The sequence below is a fragment of the Drosophila guanche genome, unplaced genomic scaffold (assembly GCF_900245975.1).
Source record: "Drosophila guanche unplaced genomic scaffold, DGUA_6, whole genome shotgun sequence".
In the NCBI taxonomy this organism is placed as follows: Eukaryota; Metazoa; Arthropoda; class Insecta; order Diptera; family Drosophilidae; genus Drosophila; species Drosophila guanche.
The window spans coordinates 3,653,022-3,675,939 of NW_022995744.1; the positions used below are offsets into that span (position 1 = coordinate 3,653,022).

The 22,918-nt window shown below is 43.9% G+C and overlaps 1 protein-coding gene across 23 annotated transcripts in view; it reads right to left on the reverse strand.

Moving 5' to 3' along the window:
• Positions 1 to 22,918, reverse strand: part of LOC117579758 (CUGBP Elav-like family member 4) — a 259,483-nt gene that overhangs the window by 66,672 nt on the left and 169,893 nt on the right. The window lies entirely within an intron of this gene.

The following is a 22,918-nucleotide window of genomic DNA, read 5'->3' on the forward strand; positions in this document are numbered from 1 at the left end:
AGTCTCAACGTCTCCATTTAATGCTGCTGCTTATGCTGGTTTGTATCTTTGTATCTGGAGTTGTCTGGCCAGTGCATTCGACTACGTTTATTTTCCAATAAATTATTGAAATTGTAATTACTTAGGCAGGAAATGGGTAAATGAGCACCAATCCGTATACTTAATATTTCCCCAAACGCTTACATCAGCACAGCCAGCACAGCCACAGCTGCTGCTATTATGTTGATGTTTTTCCTTTCTGCTGGTAATGAAAATTTAATTAGAATTATGTACATTGATTAAGTGAAGGGCAACAGTCTGAGCCCCGGACTTGAGTAGTTTTTCATTTGCATTTTTCTATATTTTATTAGTGGACCCCTCTCTCTCTGTCTGTTTGATTGATGATGTGCCTGCTTTGCTGGATGAGCGAGGAGGAGGAGTGGGAGTGCCTGGTAAAAGGAAACTAATTAATATGTAATTAGTGACACTCATTTGACATGTAACGAGGCTAATGTAAAAATCTCACAGATTCTTAGATCAGGATAGAAATGGAAAGGTCCTGGAGGAAGGAACTCCACTCTCAGATATATTCAAAATGCAAATGATTCCTATAGATTTCTGCCTTATGTAGGGGCTGAATCATCCGGAATCAGCATCAGCTGCTGTTCCATAAATATTACCGGCAATTGTTATGCTTCATCTCATCTGGATAGGGGGACACAGTTAAGCGTCGCTGCAGGCCACATCCCATTTTTATGGCACTCAGACAGACAAAGGGAAGGGATGACCATCCCTGCACAGCCAAAGCGTCGGAGGTCTCAGTATTTATACAGCAAATAAGCTAAATTTTTCTTTTATGACTCCCAGAACGGTCCGGATATGAAGACGTGAACGGGGACGGCGACGGAGGCTAGCAGTTGGTGTCGTTTCTCGACAATTGTGTGGCAATTCTTAAAAGTCTCCCGAGTCGTCCCATTCCATTACGTTCCGTCTCGTGGACAACTTGACGCTTATATATGACTAGAGATAAGTCAGGACGTCAGGCAGGCATTTTCCAGCCCCCCGGAGGACGTTGAAACCGAAAAGTGCAAGGCCTGTGCTCGGTGGCTTTTGTTGCCATTGTGGCGGAGAATCCTGTGGGTCTCTTTCTGACTTTCTACTTTCCGACTTTAAGAGACGTGTTTATTTGTCAGTTTGAAATTCTTGAGTAATAAGCGTAAAACTCGACTGTAGGCTGGGGACAAACCCTGCAAATGACACTACAGCTGAACCCGGCTAATGAAAAGTGGAATGGAGTTTATCCAAAGTCAGAAGTAAATTAGTTATTAGCCTTGTAAGTAGTTCACAAAGTTCCTGCTCAAGTCGCTGACAGCCTCTAGGATGGAAAGGAAGAATCAGAAGAACGAAGGCTGGGGAAATGCCGCTAAAATGCGCCTAATTGTTAATTAGTGTCAGCGTGACTTTGTTTGTGGGTTTGTACAGTGGCAGACATTTCTATAGTCACATTTTTAGGCACAAAAGTTTTTGTTTGGTTGGGGCCAAAAGTCAGCGGCAGACCAAACGGAAACAGGCAGAAGGCAAAACTTTGTCTTGGGCTTCTGCGCTCCGCTCCCTTCTTGGTGTTGTGGTATTGAAGTGTTAATTAATATTGGAAAGGATCAACTTTCCTGTGTCTGGGGAATGAAATGGGCATAGGCAAATAAGATATAGAAAAGGAGCCTTTAAAATCATCCTTGGGCTCCTTTCCATTTGCATTTCTTGTTGCAGGTGGCAAAACATTTGTGTGTTCCCTGTGCTTTGTGGAAGGACAATCTTGACATGCCATTAACATTTCATGTGCACCTTGGCTCCGCTTTTTTCTCAGCTGCCTCTACTATCACACTAAAAGTCAATATAAAGTAAAAATTCTTTTTACGACCGCGGGATTATCATTTTGCGATGGTGGTGGTGCTGCTGGTGCAGTTTGACATGAAATTGGCTGCACACTGTGGGTGTGGGTAACCAGAAATTGGCTATAAAAGGCGAGCCACGACCAAAAGGTGTTCTCTCTGGCTGTCTTTGTACATATATACATATAAAATATATATAAATTTTTATTTTAAGTAGTGACGCGTCAGGGATAATGTTAATGGCACATGGCATTTTCATTTCAAACGCATAAAAGTGTCCACCGTCCGTCCGACCCCGTGAAATGTTTAAAGAAAGGAAAGCGAAAGAGAATGAGTGGAAAGGGGGAAAATGGGGAGAATGAAGAGAATGGATAGAGAAACAGAGGGAAATGTCACCCGGGGAGGGTCCTCTTTGTGGCTGGCGCTTTATGTGCGTGCAGATTTGTTTTTTATTTCATATACATATACTCATACTCGTACTCTCTAGTATAACCTATGTTTATATTATAAGGGGAAAGCTGAGCATCCGCGATACCGCGATAAAGCGGAATTTTAAGTTTATGAGCTCTAGGCAGAGCTCCGGTCCTCCAACCCTCTCGCATTTATATGGTGGTCTGTGCCGCTTTCATAACTCCTCGTAGATGAGCCCAGCTATCCCATTCGCGCCAGAGATGGCCAGAATTGGCCAAAAGACTGGCTCATAAATCGCCATCGGGTCAGAGCATTGTAAATAATCATCGTTAAATACTAAAATCTAATTAAAGAGCTATCTTAATTTTTGAGTATTAGTAAAAATGCTTACTTTTTGTTGGATTTTATTCTGGTTCGTTCTCTGGCTTTTGTGTGTTTATTTTGTATTAATAATAACCTATTTTAGCTTTCCCTGTGGTAGTGTTAGAGCTCCGCATAGCTTTGCCGATTTGAGCTGAAGGACTTGAGAGGTCAAAGCTCTTTATGAGGCACTCTTTTAGGCAGACCTAGGATAGGTAAGGACTGATCGCTCGACTATGATTTACACTAAGTTAACATCAGTAACAAACTTTGATGCTTTTAAAGCTCAGCCAATTGCACTACTTCTCATTAATCGATCCGCTGACATCTATTTATTTGGTTAATTTTTTAGTTACTGTGTGGTCGAGGCTCCTAGCCCTGGCGTCGACCATCTTCTCGGTATCGGCTGCTGTCTTTAGTTGAATGCTGCCTTTTTCCAGCTTGTCACGACGTTTGCTAAATTTGTGTACAAATTTATGGTAGCTTATGGTTGTTTTTTTGGTTTGTTAAAGTTTTTGCGCAAAGAAAGAGAAGAGCAGAAAAAAGAAAGAGAAAAAGTAAGAATAAATAAAATTTTTATTATCTCAGTGGTTTTTTTTCTGATTGGATGTTTCTTATTTGTGGACTTTAAAAATTAATTATTTACTTTGAAAATGTTGTCGCTTATTGTTAATTAATTTAATTGTTTATCTGTCTTTTTTCCAACGCATTTAAGTTTAGGTTTCATCGTTGTTTGCACTACGGAAAATTAGCAACGGAAAACTTACGCACAACAAATATTTACGTGTCATACTGCAACGAATTGGAAAAATTGTTTTGCTTGCTTGAAGTTGTTTTGCAGTGGTTGGTTTGGAATATATATGTAGATATAGCACAACATATAGCATACACTTTCAGATTTTTTTGGATTGTCTCCACTCTTTTTGAGTTTTTCACAACATCAAGGACCAATAACACTGAGATATAAAAACTTTATAGGAATGGGAAAAGGAAAAACGAACAGAATAAATTGATTATTTTATAAAGGGAGTGTAAGGGTATAGCTAGGGTGTTAGATAAATCATAGCAAATTAATTGACAATTTATAAGAGTACGAGTAATTCATTGCTGATGTTCAAAAGCATCAAAGTCTGATAACTGATATATAGTAATGTTTTTTTTGGGGTATATAGTATTATACGCATGAGATACGAGTATAGGTAATATTATAAAATACACGACAACCACGACAGATATGGAAATAATTGTTTTTAGATACATATAATATTAGATATAAGGCTAAAGTATAAATACAGTTTCTAAATGTTAGCAATACCAACAAGAAAGGCCTATTGCCAAAGGCATCAAAATTACCACAACAATGGAACAGTATATTACGATTTAATGTTTAATAAAGTAAGAACAGTCCTCAGAAATGTGTCCGATTTGATGATTAATTTATTTGACTTGCCAACTTGAATACTTCCGTTGAACAATCCATCAGAAATATGTACAACGATTTGGGGAAAACTTCAAATATATTAGCAAGATCTGATAAACAAGGCTCTCAATCATAGATTTTTCTCACCTGAATGAGTGCCTTGCTAATTGAAAAAGATGGTTCTGTTCAATCTCAACATATTCAACCCTCAAGCCTCTCCATACGTATGGATACGCACAAACCATTACACACACACTGTCAAGGCAAGAAATCAATAAAAAACTTGGGGCTTGGGACACTCTTCAACACCTGCAACAGCCCTATTAAGAGAAAGAAGAGGTTGTGCAACAACAACAACATCCAAGTCAGGTCCGTCAATCAAATTGCTATGGGAAGTTTTGAGAGAAAATGGTTCAATAAACATGTCTTACATGAAACATTTTAATTAAATTATATTTTTGTTCACTCTCTCCCTCTCTTTTTTGAGTAAGTGTGCTTTATGGTGCATGTGTATAGTATTTGTGTGTGTATGTTGTGCAATATTTATCAATTTTCCAAGTCATCACAATAACCATACGTCTTCATCTAGCCCCAAACGAAAGAGCATACATACATATGTATGTATATGCAAGTATGTACCAACACGTACTCACACAAGCAAACAAAAGGGTTTTAGAACTCTCGCCATGCACATCGCTCATTTATACTAGCGAAGGGAAGAGTAAGGGAGCAGGAAGAGAGGCCAGACGAGTGCGAGAGGGAAGACAATGTGCGCTCTACTTTAATTTAATTTTTGTGGTTGCCTTTCCCCGTCGTTGTTGCTGCTGCATTGCTGTTGTTTGTTTGTTCGTTGCGCGCAATTAATTGAACTTGCAGCAGACCCGAGACTATTGACAGCTGGGAAGGGATGGTCGCAGGGTTGGTAGAGAGCTTCGGAGATATAGCCAGAGAGGAAGAGTTTCTGCTGCGGTTGAGTCGATGAACACTTAAGCCACACTCAATGCAGTCCCTGGCTCAGCCTCGTTTGCCCCGTTACGCTTTACGGCATTTAACTAAGACAAACACAACCACAACGATAACAACAGAAACAGAGCACAGAGCACAGAGATAAAGAGAGAGAAAGAGGGAGAAGGAGAGAGGGAGAGAGAGAAAGAGAGAGAAAAAGAGAGGGATAGAGAGACAGGACGAGAGAGAACAACGCACAGATATTGCGAGTGCACAAATACACAGGCAAGTTGTGTAGTTTGTTGCCTTTTCCGTTCTGGTATATGAAATGCTTGCGGGTCTTATGCTGGCTTAGCAGCAAACTTGTCTAAGCTTCCGTCCAAGATAGATAGCAGAGAGGCGCTGGAACGGCAGGGACCCTCGAAGCCATTGCAATTACAATTACGCATAAAAGAGAGAACACAGCAGAGAAGGAACAGAAAACATAACAACATGAAGGAGAGCGCAGTCTGAGTCCGTTTCTGAAGAAGAATGGCCAACAGTAATTGTAATGACAGACAAAGTAGGCAAAACATTTAGCAGCTTAACGGTCCCTTAACCCGTGAACAGAGAAATAGCCCGAATTTAAAGTCTTTCCTTCAAGTCTCTCCTAATCTTCGCTCAACTCCCACTACTTAGCAACTCCCCTGCCCACTCCCTGCCCCGCTTCACATTCTGGTCAAGGCTGCACCTACTATTCCATTCCTCCCAGTCTTCCTCGAAAACATATTGCACAATTACTTGCCACAGAGAGAGAGAGAGAGAGATAGTGAGTGGAGCCACAAAATAAAATAGCTAACGAAATTTATGTTATTGTTTGTCTGACTGCCTGCCAGCCAGGAGGAGAAGAGCAGCTGTGGACCGTAGGACGAGTACTACTACCTTTTGCCAGCGGCCTGCTCCCATATTATTTGCACATATTTCTACCCTCTCTCTCTCTGACAGTGAGTGTGTGTGTTTGTGTTTGTTGCAACATTTTATTTATCGCACTGGCCATAAAATGCACGCTGGGGGCATTTGTAACAATTTTGCAGCCATACACACAATGGACCAGCAACCCTCGTCCTGTGGCTCTCTCTCTCTGTACCGTCCTCCGTTTACATTCCTTCTTTCTTAGTCAGGTTAAAATATTACAACATCATGCTTAAAAGTCACGTTTAAACGCTGACGACGCCGGCGCTGAAAGATTATTGCATTTTTAGACTGCCAAGCCACCCCGGCTCACCTCTGATCCTGCCTGCTTTCACCTGGGCACTGGCACAGGCACGACCACACAATCACAAACAAACGTAGTTCATTTCAGTCAGACGTCGTCCTTGTCGTCTGAGCCTCTGCCCCAGCCTGTGCCACTGCCTGGGAACCAGCCTGTCTGTGTGCTCGACGAAATAAGTAATAGTGTTGCAACGTGCCTGCCGCATTTTATTTCCTTTCCAGAAAGATCCTGGAGCACCCAAGGTGGGACAGCTGTGGTGGGGTTGCGGGGCTGAGCTGAGCTGGATAGTCTACTCTCTGCCAAGCCATTGATTGTATAATTCTTGCGAGTGAAAATTGTATATGCTTGATGTCTGATTGAATTGAATGGATGTGTGAGAGAGCGTGAGTGCTCTTCCCCTTCCTCATCCTTCTTCACTGAGCTCGTTTGGCTTTTGCGGTTACGAAACCAATTTATTTGCTTTCTTCTTCTCTCTCTCTCTCTGTGTGCATGCTGTTATTTATTTTAAAAAGCATTGGCAACTCTGTCCCGCTTATGCAGGTGTATCTTTCTGACGCTCTTCTCTTGGTTTCTTCTTTGTGTGGGCGCTCAAAATCATTGAGAGCCAAAAATGATTTCATAAGATGAAAAGCGCTTTTTCGCACAACATTTTCTGCCCTTTTTTTCTGTATGTGAGGGAGGATTGAAATCGTTTATGGGGGAATGAGGTGACCGTTGAGAGCCTCAAGCATTTTTGGCAACTTTGTGAGTTGCCAGATTGAAGTGATAGTTGCCAAAAGAGAGTTTCCTGAAGAGAGCAGTCAATGGTGATTACAATGAGAGATAGTTGAAGCTGAACAGGCAAAGCATCAGATAGAGGCTACAAGGATATACATATGTATATATATTTTAATCCCAAAAGATCCGCTCGCAAGCCAGTTTCAATTACATTTCCATAACCCAGCCTAAGCCCCAGGGGCACCCGGAAGCGACAGCATCTCTGGAGTCAAGAAAGCAAAAGTCACTTTTTCAATTTTCAAAATTAAAAAAATGAGAAAAAAGTCTGCGTACACACGAGTAAATCACTAAGTTACTGTGTCGCATTGATAAACCCTTATCAAGTGGGTTTTTAGGCGCACATTCCCCACCACACACGAGTCACGTTGACACCCTGTCAGGGGGCATGGCACCAGTCAGGCATGGAGGGGAGAGAAAAGTCACTAAACGAAACGAAACGCGGAGGTATCTGACAAGGGTGAAAAAATCAGCCGAGAAAAAAACCTTGCCTACTTTTCGGCGTGACTTTAAAAGGCAGAAATCATGGGTGGTTCTTCTTGGGCCGGGGGTGACGCTGGTTGGGGGTGATGCTATGTAGCGCGCATATTAAAATCTATAAAATATGCTTGTGACTGCTTTACGACTCGAAAGCCCAGCATCCAGCAGCAAAAGTTCAATATTTGTAAATCTTTTGCTGCTTCTTGGTTCAGTTGCCCGCAATCCCCGCACACTCTTTCCTGCTCTGAGTTTCGTTCTTTATGGGTTAATGGTGCGAAAACGTGACTTAATGTGCGTGTGGAAGAATTTTTCCATTCCAGTCGCAGCCCGGAGAGAGTTATGAGCGGGTTCGCTGAGAAGGCGGAGTACGGAGAGTGGCATCTGGTGTACAAAGGTCAAAGCAATTTGAGGCGACCATGGGTTGATGGCTTTTAATAGAAATGTCAGCCAGAATTGGCCTTAAAAGTGAGCCGAATCCAGATAAGGGGACTTATCACATATGTATGTAGGGAAGGCATATGCATATTCCTTGAACTTGAGTTGGCAGCAATTAAAATTTTCATTAACCCTCATTTAATTATCCATCCCCGTGTGTGTAGAAGTTTTAGCGTTAATGACAAATCCTTTTGCCAAATATATGCTTAAATGCAACTCACACAGCGAGGCACTCAGATACCCCTATAAATATAGAGAGACAGAGATAGAGCGAGAGAGAGAGAGAGCTTACAACGTTCTGTACATATGCTTAATGAAGCTTATAACTCCCGCCGTCTTCCACCCTCTCCCTCAACCCACACACACTTGCAACGTGCAACACGTACATGTTCTGACAATCCTGGCAACAGGCAGCATATGCCATCCACTGAAGGCCCGCCAGGCGAAATAATTATAAAGCGCTCGCAGCAGCGGAAGCTGCAACGGAAATGTTGCCGTTATACCTGGCAAGAGCACGTGCAAAAAGGGGGTTGTGTTGTGCTGGTCTGGGACGGGGGTATGGAGACCACCTGGTTGCGGGTGCAAATTCTAGCACTGCCTGCCGTTTAGTTTAGCATAATGACAGGCACAGGAGCATGGCCCCCGAAACGGTGAGTAGGAGAAGGAGAATGAGACACAGACAGAGGCAGAGGAGAACTGCCGGGGTAGCCACTAAACCAAGCCACATTAGCTCGGCAGCAAATGTGGCAAAGCGTGTTAATAACTCACTGTGCACTGAGTGCACTCTAGAGAGCTACCAGCCAGAGGACTTTGCTTTGCTCTGCTCTGCCCTGCTTCTTCTCCTTCTCCTCCACATGCGTTTAAGTTTTCGGATTTAATAATAAAGTCTACCCTCTGAGAGGGTTGCAGCTGGCTTGGTCTGGGTGCCTAGGTGGCCAAGTTCTTCGTTGTCGTTGTCGTTGTCGTCTTGGTTGACGTGTAATGGAGCATGGCCTCGCAGAGTTTGGCCTGCTGGCACTGCATATTTTCCATGCATAATGCAAAATTTCGTTTCATCATCTCTGCATCCAGACACCGACTCCACCTTCTACAGCACTCTGCAGTCCTCTCCCCCCTCTTGGGCCTAATTTGCTGCATAATTAAGCGTGTAGCATGTCTATGTTTGAGAAGGAGGAGTAGGAGGAGCCTCTCCTCTAGCGCAATGCTCTTTTGGCCTGTTTTGTTTCTTGCTAATTTCAGCTTATAACTATGCAATGCAATTTAGTGGTGGAATTCGAGCTGGACAGATTTTGCTCTGGGTTTGATGTGTTGTGGTGCTGGTGGTACTGCTGCTGGGGGTGCTTCAGCTATGCCAGATAATTGGATAACATCAATCAAGCGGGTATCACAACTTAATGAGATACATATTCCAACCTTCCACTTCCGCATATGACATTTCCTCTCAATGATTACGCTTTCGCTCTCTGCCCAACATACTCGCTCGCATGGAATCGAATCGATTTATGTAACACCTCCTCCCCATCCCCATCCCCACCCTAAACACCCTTTTCTCCCCTTAGCTGTAACTGTTCTTGTACATTGCCACCATCCCATCCCTGTGGCGCTGCTTTTGTTAACATGATGCTATATCTACTACGAAACTAGCAAAAATTCAGGCTCACGCACACACAGAGTGAGCGGCTCCTAACCACACAGCACACCTTTAATGTGACCACAATAGACGCGTACGCGTATGAGAGTGGACTCCTCAGGCTTCCTGTCTCTCCCTCCCTCTATGTATTATTTCTGTCGCATTGTTTGCTTCCTTGTCGTGGCCATTGTTATTTTTCGTATTTTTTCCCCACATCTCCTACTGCACATATGTACATGTGTGACTATACCTATATACATATATCCTTGATATCCTGTTCTGCCTTTGATGAAGCTCCCTCGATGGGTACTAGGAGTACGAAGGCAGAGTATGTGCTATTATCGTTGTTAGTTTTTAGTCGGGTTCTTCGATTTTCGTCACTAATGAGCAGCCGTAAAAGAGCAGCGAACTTGAGAAGGGCGTGACGCACTGCAGGGGCGGGGGCCTGGACTGGTGACTGGTATTTTATGTATTTGTCTTCACGTTTTTAACAGTCATGGCAGGCGACTGTCGGAGAGGATATCCCTTGGATTTAGGTCAATACGAGTTGAGTTTCGGTTTCTTAGTCGAGTTTGTCCTTCTCTGTGTTTCTATTTATATTTATCTGTCTCTAGACTTCGTGACAGAGTTTTTCATTTGCCTAATGAATTCAATTATTTATTTACCTCGAGTTATTTTTCTTGGCGCACGACAGTTCTGATTTGATTTGATTTCTTCTCCAGCCGGTGGGGAGGGGAAACATTTCTAATTAATTTTGTACAAATTACATGCAGCTCGGGCGCTGGGATGGGGTTGGAAGGATAACAGAGGGAGTAAGCAACGAGCGCGCAAAAATGGAAATTTAATTACTGCAAGAGCATTATTTAATTGGAAACTGAAGTCTAATTAAAAAGTGACGATCCTCGCTTTCATTGGAAACTGTACCTGCAACTGACATCGTTACAGTCGCAAAATTAATTAACACTCAGCCACACAGTGATATTGGACAGAAAAATATGCAATTAAAATTATAAGCGAGCTAAAAATCGCAGTCGCTAAAAGCATTAACAACACATAAATAATAATTATTAGAAAATTTCAACAAACCCTAAACACACATACATACATACATGCCCACAAAGAGTAACCACACACTCTCAACAATGCAAATAATAAACTAATTAAATCGACAAAACCTGGCCGTATAATAGAGTGTTTAATACATCGAAAATTGCCATTTCAGGCCAACTCAATTTCAGGGAATTTTGGAAAAATGCAATGTGTCAAATGCACACATAATAGCCCCGAAAAAAAGTATCTCAAATGGAGCTAACACAAATGCAGAAACAGCAAGGAAATGTTCAACACTGAGAGGACGAAAATCGAAGGAGTGAAAGAGTGAACGTTGCAGAAGTAAAAGCGTAACGTACATATGAAAGATTTGGTTGTTCTATATTTATTAAACGATAAACTTACTGCGAGCTTATTTCTAGATATGACCGGAATAGATATATGATAGACAAGACTTACCTAGAACGAGAGAGAGGGAGAATATATGTTATAAGTTATGAAAATGAGACATTAAATGTTGTTTCAGTGTATGAAACTCCCCCCGTCTAAATCAATTTGTGTTTGCTTCCAGTTCTCGTTTCTTATTTGTGTTTGTGCAACGTTCGGTAGGAGCCTTTTCCCTCAACAACGACAACACCAAGCACTATACACGCCTGCCGGAATAATATTTGCTGTGTGTAAATGCCGCACGTTTATAAGCAACAAAATTTGTTTTATTTTATTATTTGCATTTTAAGCCGCATGCTTTTTTGTTTTTTTTTTTTATTTGGCGGCAGTGCCACCAGTGCTGGTTGTGGCTGCGGCAGTGGCACAGTGCCACTGCCAGATCCGTCTCTCCCTCTCGAGCACACATCAATCCAATGCTAACAGAGTTCTCTGTTCTCGGTGTCGGGCTGCCCTTTTTTCGGGCTTTTCAATTTCACATACAGCAAATATTTTTTATGTTTTCCCCTCCCCCCCCATGCTCGTTGCTTTTCCTTTCTCGTCTTCTCATCTCTTCGCTTCTTTTTTCTCCATATTTTACATGCAAATCGAATTTTCCTCAATTTTAATTGGATTTTTGATTGGTTATACTTGTGTTTATATACGCACATCTCGTTTGGCTGGATCAACCCACTGTCGATTCCGCTTCCACACTCTATTTGAGTGTATATTTTTATGTGTACCGAGTATTCATTTGTAAAAATATACGAGCATACACTGCCTATGCCGATACTTCAATTATTTTTGGTTTAAAATATGATTTTTGATTTTCATGTTTGTTAGTTTGTTACACGCTGTAAGTCGGGAATATGCAACAAAATCGGTAATCAATATGCTCGTATGCAAATTTCGAGTGTAACCCGGCAAAGTGTTGTTATTCACATTGATTTGATTTTATATGAGTTTTTTAATAACAATTAATTTGTTGAAAAGTTCGCATGTCAAACTCTGGCAGTGCCCTTTCTGTGATACCCTTCCAGCAATTAACCGAGTCGCGCACAAATTGCTGGCAATTTGTTCAAAGTTTTAATTGAAGGCGACATGAACATGAGACATTCCCATTACATCCTTCCATCCCCCTGTGCTGCTGCTGCTGCGGGGCCACGATGGAAATTTGCCTCCGTGCGCGTTGTTGTATGTAAAATGTCGAGCGCTCAACCTCGCGGGCATTGCCAGTGGGTGTTGGAAGGGGATGGGTGAGGGAGATGGCTTAGTTTCCTACTTATAATTACAATTGAGACCATGGCCGCAATGATTATAATTATGTTCTATATTGTCAGTGGCTGCCAGTGGGCGTGGCAGTCGTCCGGCCACCACCGCAGCCCTCCCCACGAACGACTTGGCTCCCCCAAAAGTAGCTACAGGTAAACGAAGAAGAAGAATTTTCGAAATAAATCACTTTTTGTCCTCGTCCTGAGTCGTGGTCGTGGGCAGCATTTGTGCGGCTGGCAAGGACTTATGCTGATTAGTAGGGAAAGCGACACAGTAAATTTGAGTGTGGGGTGGTGGGGTGGGTCGGGTGGTGTGTCCCTTCCTCCAGTGTCAGGCATTCGAAATGATTTATGCAATGAGCTCAAAAAGATGAAAGTTGTACATTTTCATATTTTAATTGCTTTGCTCTCTTAATTCTTTTGGGACAAGGCTTAGGAGGACTCGTTTGCTTTTTATAGTACTCGTATTTTTTGTTTGCTTGCGCTGAGTCTGCTACTTCTAATGGCCTGGCCTGGGCTTTCCCTTTCCCAATGCCTTGTTCCGCATCTATGGGTCTTTTGAAGTCCTTGTGGGTGCTTAGGGCTCCCAGAGCTGGGATTTTCCCCCTGTCTCCCTGTCGTTCTCTGCGAGTGTGTGTGTGTGTGCCTCGCCTCACAGTTAATGTAAATGTTTGCTGAGAAAATTTTACTAATTTTATAACAAGTTGCGGTTTGTGTTTCTGTTGCGCTTTCAGTTTTCCATTTTCCATTTTCCTTAGCCTGCCCGCAACCCGCCCCCGTCCTGTGTCCTGTCTCTTCGCTCTTTTTATTGCTGCCGGGGCTCCAAGTAGATTTCGTGTATAAGTAAGCATTTCGCATTTATAATTTATGGCTTTGTATTTGTCAATGGCATTATTATTTTTCATTTTTATGTTTGTCCATTCACCTTGGTAGCGACGGTGGTGGTGGCGCTTCTGTGGGTGGGGCAATCTGTATTTTTGATGGGACATTTACCAGGCGCAGTCTCAAAATGTAGGTTTATGGTGTGACAGGTAAATTGGACTGCGTCAACAAAGGAGGTAGAGAGATGGAGAAAATGAGGGTCAGGCTTTTTAAAATGGTAATGAACATTTTCTCTTCGCCAAAGAAGAACTCCATAAAGTTACTTCAATTGCACTTTAACTTTTGCTTAAAGGGAAGTCCTCTCTGCTCTTTCCTTTGTGCTACATTTAACCTCATATCATAACAGTGGCACAACATCTCTGTGTATTTTATGGGGTCTCCAGTTCGGCTTTCCGGGCAATTTCCAAACACATTTTCCATATGCACATTTGCCACTAATTATGCGCAAAATTTCTAGCTCAAGGGCTCCGAGCAATTAGCAGAGCACACACACAAGCAGCCAGATCTCTTCCCCTGCTCCCCTCAAGTAATTTACATTGAAATTAAACAAAAACTATGTGTGTGTGTGTGTGTGTGTGTGCGTGTTTGCATTTTCTATTTTCATGTGCATGTGGCCAACATTAATGCAACAAATTATGTTTAGAGCGCGGACTTGGTCGGGGAAGAGCTCCAAATGAAAATAAACCGCAACATTTTTCATTTGTATGGGTAAAATGAAGAAGTAGCCGGGTCTGGATGTGGCTGTTTGGTCTGTGGGGGGCGCTGGTGGGGGACTATCACACGGGAGCAATATAACCGGTTTGTATGCCACAAAAGCAATTTTATGATTATAACAGCCGAGGCCCGGTCCAGAAGCAGTACCCGCCGTACTTCCCGCATTCCCATCTGTCTCTCTGGGAGCGCTTGGCAATTAGGCGCCATAAAAATGGCTAACCGCCCCAGTTGGGCGTGGTTGTTTATCTTCGCGTCTTTTGTTTTTTCTTTTTTTCATTCTCACTGCCCGCAACCCGCACAACCTCACGGGATTTTTAATTTAAAGTCCACAACAAAACGTGAGCAACAAAACAACAAAGAAGGCGGAGAGTTATACAGTACAATTACGAGTATATAGTGGACAGGAAAGAGCTGTATTGAGATATCAGAGTGGTGGAAATTTTAGTCTAGGGTTCAGATCAGTCAACGAACTTGATTTACAATCAGATCTGGATGGCAGGTAGATGTATTCTTTGGGGGAAACTATTCTCCCAACTAATGGCGCTCCATTCCCATTGTTTTGGGTAGACTTTTTCAGTCACTAACCACATTAACGGACATTTTGCCTAGGTGGCAGGGGAATTAAATTATTGTTTATTGTTTATGGTAAAACACGGTTAGGGTTGGGGTCTAGCCGAATCAGTTCTCCGCGCCCCAACCACACACGCTTCTTATTCTTCTATCCGATCTCTATCCCCTCCCAAGCTTCGACCCGTAGTATTTAGCTGGCAAAAAATGTATTTACATTATATTGTGCGGAGAAGCAGTCAAGTTTTATAGAAATTTATGAGGTTTACGAGTATAGTAGCGTGGCGTGGCGTGCCTGGTTCGGCTTGCTTAAAAGTCCCTCGAGATGTAATCAATTACTTAATGCTATAGAAGAAAGCCCCCACTCTTGTCGGGTCCCCCATCAGCGACTACGCGGCGACGACGCCAAACAAAAGCCATTACGCTGAAACTTTTCAATGAAGCGAACGTTGGATGTCGTCTCCCCCTACCGCTTTCTCGCTTTGTGTCTGTTTGTCAGGCAGTCAGTCATTCAGTCAGTCAGGGAAGGGACAGGCACAGGGACAGGGACATCGAAGCAGCCCCGGCTATTAGCTGCGTGGCTGGGATGATGTCCTCAATGTACTCGCCGTCTGTCTTGCGTCCTGTGTCCTGTGGCACAACCCCTTGCGGGGCATTGCCACAGCTGATGTATTATTATGGCCCTCTAGATTGGGCTCGGTGGGCTGGCTCTCCGTTATTAATATTGTTTTTTTTTTCCCTCTATTCCGTATACAAGAACTCTCTCTTACAGCTCTCTCTCTCTCTCTCTCTCTCTCTCTATCGCTCGTTCGCTCCTTTGGCTAATATTGGCGAATCCCTAGCGCATTACGTGCCGAAGGTAAACCGGCAGCATGTCATCAGAACACGCCCACTTGAATTTTGAATAGGGTTTGGCAGTCGTACTCGTCCTCGTCGTCGTCGTAGCTCCGCTCTGTTCCGTTCTGTACCATTCATCTCTGTTGGGAACGAGTGAGTATTCGTAGGGTTTTTATGTTGAGTTTACAGTAAAATAAATTTTTAAGTGGAGCCTGCGACTGGGACGCCTGCACTCCGACTGGGCTAACTCACTTGAGCGTTTGTTGGCACGTAAAAGACATCATAATTAGCATTGGGAGCTCGAAATTAGCTTGACATGCTTTGGGGTTAGAGGTTAAAAAGTGCAAAAAAACGTGCTAAGGATGGGTGTTCGGGCGAGGGTGCACGCGGAACGTGAGTCACGATACCCAAAGAGCAGCGGCACATCTCTATGCGGGTATAGGCCAGGCCGAGACAGGACACAGGAGCAGCAGCAGCATCCTGGCTGGGAAGAAACTTGCAAGAGCCAATTTCCGTGCCATAAAACTTGAAAGCTTTTTGGAAGACCGAAAACAATTTGCATGAGAAATTCAATTTGATAATGGCAACATGGCAGCAGAAACAAAATGCGCCAAGGGTTGCGTCTTCAGACTGTAACTTTTTGCCTACGACACATTCGAAAGTCAGACAATGCCAAAGGATAGGTAGCAGCAGGAGCCTAATTGGGTCAGGCTGGCAGGGAAGCCCAGTAAGCGGAAATGCTCGGATAGAGGATAGAGAGCTTAAAGACCAGTCCAAAGTCTTAAGTCAAAGGGAAATCCCCGAGTTCAATAATATTTGTCTGGCCACTAAAACAAAAGAGAGAGCAAAGTTTAAAATTACCCAGAGACGTTGTGCAAACAATTCGTATGAAATTTATTTAGAGACACAGTGGCCGAGACCGAGTCGGCGACGGAGACTGAGACTGGGAAGGAGACGCAGGCACTGCTGCCGCCGGTTGGCTGTCGATGGCTTTTGTTGCCGCAACACCCGTAGAATTTTGTGTAATTTGACCCAAAGCAAATGTAAATAGAAGTCCGACTGCTGAAAGGGCGTTAAATTGTATAACTTAATGAAACGACGAGGCAGCGCAGCAAGGAAGGAGTGCCGGAGCGGGAGCGGCGATGGCAGCTGGGAAACCAGTCAAAGCAAACCGTAAGCCAAAACCAAACCAAACCGAACTGAACCCAGACCACATCGACCCAACCCCAGAAGTCAGAAGACTAGAAGAGACCTAACCAAAAAACCAACAGAACGAGCACCAACACGAGGCCCGGGACCAGCACCAGCACCAACAAAGTGAAAAAGTAAGAGGAGTAAGAGGTCTGCGAGTGTGAGATATCCTCTGCTTTGTCCTCGAACCCGTCTCCGACTCCGTGTCCTCCAGTCGTGTCAGAGTCCGTGTCTCTTTATGCCCGGCTGTGGCTGGCCATGTGCGGATTACGTTTGACTTAATGCAGTCAGGCAACGGCAACGGACAGAAAAAAGGCAAGACACATGAAGCGGTTGTACGGTTGCAAGAGCGACTGTTGGGTAACTGTTGCACGCCATGCCACGCCCACGTTAAATTAAAATTAAAATGCTAAAATTTCTCAGCTCAAGCTGTGGGCGTCAGTACTCGCTCACGCCCATTGGCCGTCCTCCCCCTCCAGCAACGCCACAGACTTTAAAAATGCAAAGCAAAATAGTATTTAATTAAAAGGTCTGACTGTCACAGTTCTGCCCTGTCTACACTGGTCGCAAAAATCAGACTGTCTACAGTGGTGGTGCGGGTATAGTGCGATGTTTCGGTTGCGATTTGCATAGTGGCTCATTCCACAGTAACGGCCCTGATATAGCTCAATCTTACAGCAAGACTTGCAGTCATGCCGTTCTGGTCTTATAGTGGCTTCCCAATTATTAGGCTCAGCAAGGCGACCAAGTATTTGTGGGCACTCTCGCCTGCCGCAAGTAACAAATCATTTCTATGCAAATATTTTACACTAATTATTTCAAACATTTTGCGCTAGCGGGAGCGGCAACTGAATGTAAACAGAGTGCAGGAAGGTGGAACAAGGAAGGGTAGGAGCTGTCAGTCTGTCTGGCTGCTGCCAAAAATAGTTATTTGCTCAAATTAAATATATACATTTGCGTTTCGTATTTGCGCCCGGCAAATATGTCTCTGTGAGGCCGTACCCGAATCGCTCTCTCTCTCTCTCTTTCTCTCTCTCTGTGTGTGCTATGTGTGTTTGTGTTAAAACAAAATTATTTTATGGCGTTTGCGTTGGGCAAACACACAACACAGTCGCAACCCAAGCCCCACAGTCTGAGTGGCAGAAGGACCAGTCAAAGGCTCTGGTGGGTGAGTCACAGGAGTACCGTCTGTCTGTCTGGCAGTCGACCAGCCCCTAAAACTATGCAACAGAATTGAGCCCAGCAATTTTCGAGCCTTTGGGCGTGCCTTTTGTTTGGACACAGGCGCTGAAATTGATTAAGTTTGTTGCCTGCCAATGAAAAAGGCACTCAATCAAACGCCGTTTGGGCCAAGTGCGGCGCCAAAAAAAGTGTCATTGAATGCGAACACAGCGAGCAGGAGGCACAATCCCAGGCACAGGTTTCTACCTACGAAATAAATGAATCAATGGATGAGCAGCAGCGCCTCGCGGAATGCATTCAAATCAAGTCAAACGGAAAAACGTTGACTTTTCACTCACAAACACATACGCACCTGAAGGACACACCTATTGAACGGAGGGCACAAATTTCAGTTCGTGCCTTGGAAATGGAAAATTGTTTGTACTCGAGCAGAGACTCCTTCAGCTAGTACAGCTAGAGCAAGTGTCATCGAGTGACAGATACTCAGGCTCTGCCCATACATGACATGTCTACCGTCTCTAGCAACCTGGAATGCATTCGAATGACTGGGAAAACGATGCGTATGGGTAATGCGAGCAGTAAAAAACTTTTGAGCAATGCGCTAGTAAACAAAACCGTTTGCCGACTCAAATTTATAATTTTAGTTTTGCAATCTCGCCAAGAGCCAAATAAGTGGAAGCCAACTGGGGGGAGTTTCCCGGCAGATGGACGGACCAAAGAAAATTTTATCAACATTTTTCGCGAGCTGACAAAGTTTTCGTGGGGTACAGGAGAGCGTGGGCGTGGGCCATACCCCAAAGTGCCACTGTAAAGTATTTTATTGAATATAATAAGCAGAGGAAACTTTCTCTCGCTCGCCCTCTCCTTTGGCTCTGCTCTGCCCAAAACGGAGACAAAGTTGTTGATGCCATTTAATATGAGATTGCAAACATTTTCTCAACTGCTCTATGCCTCTCTTCTTCTATCTTTGTGTCACTCATTTATTGCATTTGCTTTTGTGCTCGGGCTGGGCCATATAATACCTGCGTGTGAAATAACGCAAAGTTTATGCAGCAAAAAACTTTGCACTTAAATGAAAACTACAAAACATTTAACTTTCGGCCAGAAAGGAGGCAACCAAATTTAAATACAAAGTCCCACAGTTCACCCGATCCCCACCGCGACTCCGACCCGCACACCGAACGCAGCCCGTGCTCGTCCTGGTCTCCGTTTGCTGAGGGAGAACCCTTGGGCAACGAAAATGAAATTTCTTTTGGAAAAGTTTACACTTTGTAGTCGTCTTTGATGCTAGCAGCGCAGAAAAGAAAGTGTCAAATTAAATTTAAAAAGTGATTTGCCGCGCTTTCATTTACTTTTTTGTTCCTTCTATAGAGAGTGTTTATTCTTTGGAGGGTATTTAAATGCCAAAGTAAAATGGCGAAAACTCACCGCACTTTCCCCCTCCTCGTTACGGAAAACCCAAATTCAGTTCTACTCATATAACCTTCAAGTTCCACTGTAATGGCCCATCCATATTTTATTTTCCCTCAATCCCCAGAAGATTAGGAGCCAGTCAGGTTATCTAGCACACAACACTCATTTAGATGGCGCCTCTGCCCATAACCTTACCCTATCCTGAGGAGAAAGAGGAAGCAAAAAATTGGACGAACCAATGATGAGCTTTCGACTGTCATTGACCAGCAGGTGTGCGGCTCCCGGCCAGACACAGCTTAGCCCTGTTCCTCCCTCCCCACCGCCTGGTGTTTCTCCCACAATATGCTCGTGCTCGTCGTCTGGCCTGTCATGATTGACGGTCATTTGTCATTTTCTGCCATTTTCCCATTTATTTGGCCACAACTTTTTTACCCGCTGGCCAACAGCAGAAACAGCAGAAGTAGCAGCAGTAGAGGCATAAGCAGTGGGAGCAACAGCAGAAAAACCAAAACCAAAAACCAAAAACCGCACGCAAAAGTTTGTCTCAACCGCCGCCTGCCTCTATGGCCAATCCCTTGCTTATGGCACATTTGTCAGACGTTGACGTTATGCAAAAAAAGCTCAGAGAACGCGAGGCAAAAGAATTTTGTAGGTGTTGCCAACATGACGCCTTTAAGCGCGTATAAATTACAAAAAGGCAAAAGTCAGGCAAGGGCTGGGACTGGGGAAAAAGCACATCAGAAAAGGGTTTTTATTTCTGTTATAAATGAAGTTGCAGACTTGGGGCGTTCTCCTCCTTTGAACAAATCGTAGAATGCCTGCAGAACCTGACATGTCACAGCGACTTCAGTTTCGGAACGAAGCCGAGTTAGTTATAGTTACGGCTCTCGACGTGTTATCGTTTCGACCCACGCCCACGACACAATTGCTGTGGCAGAGCGAGAGCTCTGCCCACTCAGCCCGTCTTCGCGTTGGGCCATTCATTAAAAAACGGAACTTTGTGATTGGTTTGCCCTCTGACTTGTTTCGTGCGGAAGCGGTTTCAGCAGAGAGATATTGCCTGCTCCTCGCGCCTTAGCGTTGGGTCAGATTTCGTGTTTAATTAGCCGCTCAGGCAAACAGACAGCCCGAGGTGCTCAGTCATTAATAAGGCACAGAAAATTCACTTAGATGTCTCTGCCTACGCCTGCCACAACAATTAATTATGAATATGTGGGCTAAAAGTGAGCCCAAGAATGGGTTACGGTTAATGGATGGCCAAACCGCAGTGGCACTTTTCCCATTACACACAACACTGTGCAACACTTTAATGCTTAATGTCATTAAGCTGGAAAAGTTTTTAATTTCGTGTAGCTGCCTCATGCTTACCACTTTATTTCTGCCCCTCTACCACCGCCTCCATTCATTCGGCAAAACAAAGTTTAAATGCAGCTGCCTTAACTTGGGCTCAACTCACTCACACGCACACATACGTATGCAAATTACGCAAGCATTCACATACACAGATGCACGAACGCACACATGGCAAAGTTTTGCAGCTAAGCAACAAACAAGGTCCTGTCCCAGTCCTGAACTCTCGCAAGGAGTAAAACAGTCAGGCAGGCAGGCATCCGAGCAGGGAGGAAGAGCAGGCAAAAGCAATCCATCAAAATTGCACCTTCTTGTAGGATCTTCAACCCTTACCCCTGCTAGGGAACTGGCTCCCCTGCTTCTCCTGCTGACTAAATTGAATTTAATTTGTTTTGCGCGTCGCACACATGGACCATGGAAGAACAGGAGCGGCACCATGCCACATTAAATCCTCTACCCAATGCAGAGGCCAAGTTAAACACTCCCCCGAGACAGAGAGAGAGAGAGAGAGACGAAGACGGCTATTGTTTAACCCCTTTGCGGCCTTACGCTACTCGGCACTCAATGCGATGCTTTTGTTAATTATTTGATGAATTTTTAATTGATTTTTCGCACACAGCATGGCGGCAAATAACAAAAGCTACATTCTTTTGCCATCTACATCTACCATCTACCCGGGGTAGACGACACGAAGTGCGCCATATAATATAAGCACACATACACACATCAGCACTCAACCCAAATATATGTATGTGTTTGTAACGAAAAAATGTGTACCGCTGCATACTTTTAGTTGCTTTGTTATATTTAAACAAAAGCCGAGTACAGACGCTGCTCTGCTGCCTCGATGCATTGTTGCAACATTTAAATTAAGATAAATCACCGCAAAATTTATGGTTTTTAATATACAGACATGGATATGTGTGTGTGTGCAGTCATGCCTGCCACGCCCTCCATCATCAGTGGTGACTGCTTGTTGCCGCTGTTGTTATACAACATGGAAAACAATTTACTAAATTGCAATTAAGTGACATTTTATACCAGCTCCATGTTCGGTTCGTTTCACCGCGCCTTCAGTCCACGCTCTGTCCAGTTTGCAATGTTCAGAGTGTTTGGGTGCCCAGTCGAAAGTGAGGTAATGGCCATGGTCTGGCCTGCCCACCAACGGACATTTTTATGTGTGTGTATGCATTCCCCTTGGATCCGCTGCATTGGGTAATAAATTTGAAATTGCGGTTTGGCAGTTTTAAATATTCAATTAGTTGTGAAATTTTTGCTCCATGGCTACAGCCAGCGCCATCGCCATCGTCATGCGACGGCAGCAACAGAGAAAATTGAAAATGAACGAAAAACCGCGGGGAATGGGCTTGCTGCCAGGCTGTTGGACAGCTGATAACTGTCGATATTTGCTCTTTGAGATGCCAACATGTTTAAATCCGAAACTGGCAGCTTTCTTAAGTTTTCTTAAATTTAAAGAATTTTTTCATTCCTGTGACCTCCCCAGTGCAAAGCAGTGGTATCCATTTTATTGATATCTTTTACAGCTGCACTCTGAACCAAGAACCGGCAGCAGAACAAGGACTCAGTCCAAGCCAGAGCCGGACAATAGCAGACGTAGGTGGAGGAGACAATAACAGAACAGCGCAGACAAAATGAGAGAAGTTGTCCACAGCCTGTATTTCCCCCACTTGCCTCATCATCCCTGCCGCTCTGCCTGTCACTGTGAGAGATGACGGGACAAGATCCCCCAGCAGTAATTTATTTCAGGGGGACTCCACTCGTACCTCCCTATCCAAAAAATCTGTTCTTTATTGTTCCTCCTCTCTCTGAGGGGCCAAAAACTTATTAATTTAGACTTTTTGTTTCGCAAATTCACGTTGGAAGTGCTCTCGCGTTCTCTGTCCCAGGGTCGTTGGCCAAAACTAGAAAGCAACAACAAATACAGATACAAGAACTAAAGCGGAGCGTAGAGGAGTAGACGGCTACTTTTGGTTTGGTTTTATGCTTGGGCAACATTTATGCAAATTAGTTTTGATTGTCTCTGTCTAGCAGGGTGATGGCTGGTGTGAGGAAATGGGGAACAGAGAGTAGTGAGGGGCACACGGGGCTAGGAAATTGAAAGTTAATTTGCATGAAGCTCGTCCTCAGTTAAATACACAACAATAACTGTCAGGAGGCGGCGTCTGTAGTCGGGCAAGAGCTTTTCCAAGAGCATTTATTGCTGTTATTATTGCATTATCCGCTGCATACTTTCAGGCGATGTCGCTTTATTTAATTGCACGTGCATAATTCTTTTAAAATACAGTTGGCAGAAATTTATAGCCTGCTCCAGCGCCAGCCCATTGCTTATGCAGACGCAGCTTACGAGTAAAGGGAGTGCCATCCATATCCATGGCGTGTTCCCAGCATCGCAGCATCGTAGTTCCCTCTGTTCTTTCTGTGTAATTTTAATAAGTTTTTACT